The following is a 1212-nucleotide window of genomic DNA, read 5'->3' on the forward strand; positions in this document are numbered from 1 at the left end:
CGCCCCGGACGCCTGGGCCCCCGGGGCACCGGACGCCTGGGCCCCTGGGGCACTGGACACCTGGGTCCCTGGGGTGGGGGGTCCCCGGACGCCTGGGCCCCCGGGGCACCGGATGCCTGGGCCCCTGGGGTGGGGGGTCCCCGGACGCCTGGGCCCCTGGGACGGAGGGGGTCCCGGACGCCTGGGCCCCAGGGGGTTTGGCGGTGCACAGGATGGAGCAGAAGCCCCCAGACATCTTGGTCCCCAGGGTGGGGGGTCCCCGGACACCTGGGTCCCTGGGATGGAAGGGGTCCCGGACGCCTGGGCCCCGGCGCTGAGCGCGGCCCCCGCAGTTCTTCGAGGGCAAGGAGCTGCGGCTGAAGCAGGAGTATTTCGTGGTGGCGGCCACCCTGCGCGACATCATCCGCCGCTTCAAGTCCTCCAAGTTCGGCAGCCGCGACCCCGTGCGCACCTCCTTCGACGCCTTCCCCGACAAGGTGCCGCCCCGCGCCGCCGCCCGCGTCGGGTCCCCGCGTCGGGTCCCTGTGTCCGGTCCCTGCATCGGGTCCCTGCGTTGGGTCCCTGCGTTGGGTCCCCGCGTCGGGTCCCCACCTCGGGTCCCTTTGCCGCATCCCCATGCTGTGTCCCCTTGCCGTGTCCCCATGCCATATTCCTATGCCATGCCATGTCTCCATGCTGTGCCGTGTCCCCATGCGGTGCCATGTCCCCATGCTGTGTCCCCACGTGGTCTGTGTCCCCATGCCATGCCGTGTCCCCATGTCATGCTGTGTCCCCATGCCGTGTCCCCATGCCATTCTGTGTCCCCATGCCATTCCGTGTCCCCATGCCATGCATGTCCCCATGCCATGTCTCCATGCTGTGTCCCCCTATGGTCCATCTCCCCATGCCAGGTCCCCATGCCATGCTGTGTCCCCATGCCGTCCGTGTCCCCATGCCACATTCCCATGCTGTTCCACGTCCCCATGCTGTCCATGTCCCCATGCCATGTCCCCATGCTGTGTCCCCATATGGTCCATCTCCCCATGCCATGTCCCCGTGCCATGCTGTGTCCCCATGCTGTCCGTGTCCCCATGCCGTCCGTGTCCCCGTGCCGGCAGGTGGCCATCCAGCTCAACGACACCCACCCGTCCCTGGCCATCCCCGAGCTCATGCGGATCCTGGTGGACGAGGAGAAACTCAGCTGGGACAAGGTGGGACCCGGGCGGGGACCCT

The 1212-nt window shown here is 69.1% G+C and overlaps 1 long non-coding RNA gene across 2 annotated transcripts in view; it reads left to right on the plus strand.

Annotated features, from left to right (window-relative positions):
- Window positions 1–1198, plus strand: part of LOC112967038 — an 8378-nt gene extending 7180 nt beyond the window's left edge. Inside the window, exons 2-3 of one of the 2 annotated variants that reach the window (XR_003253828.1) lie at window positions 248–476; window positions 1098–1198. This is a non-coding gene — a long non-coding RNA (uncharacterized LOC112967038). The remainder of the gene's footprint in view (window positions 1–247; window positions 477–1097) is intronic. The other variant, XR_003253829.1, reaches the window with a different exon arrangement.
- The last annotated feature ends 14 nt before the right edge of the window (window positions 1199–1212 follow it).

The sequence above is a fragment of the Apteryx rowi genome, unplaced genomic scaffold, assembly GCF_003343035.1.
Source record: "Apteryx rowi isolate R43461 unplaced genomic scaffold, aptRow1 scaffold_2613, whole genome shotgun sequence".
NCBI lineage: Eukaryota > Metazoa > Chordata > Aves > Apterygiformes > Apterygidae > Apteryx > Apteryx rowi.